Consider the following 361-nt stretch of genomic DNA (forward strand, 5'->3'; position numbering starts at 1 on the left):
TTATACGTTAATATGTGCATGTGTGATTATACCTTAATATGTGCATGTGTGATTGCACGTTAATATGTGCATGTGTGATTATACGTTAACGTGTGCATGTGTGATTATACGTTAACGTGTGCATGTGTGATTATACGTTAGCGTGTGCATGTGTGATTATACGTTAACATGTGCATGTGTGTTTATACATTAACAAGTGTATACAGTATGTGTTTGCGTGTTTAAATGCGTATATCTATGTGTTTACATGTGTGTGTTTTGTCCTTGTGCTACAGAATTGAGGACCATATTATTGCAGTGCGGGGGCGGCTGCCGGATACTGTTTTTGCAGTAGGAGGAACTTCGTGCCTGTATGCACACA

This window comes from Ascaphus truei, chromosome 9, assembly GCF_040206685.1.
Source record: "Ascaphus truei isolate aAscTru1 chromosome 9, aAscTru1.hap1, whole genome shotgun sequence".
Lineage (NCBI taxonomy): Eukaryota > Metazoa > Chordata > Amphibia > Anura > Ascaphidae > Ascaphus > Ascaphus truei.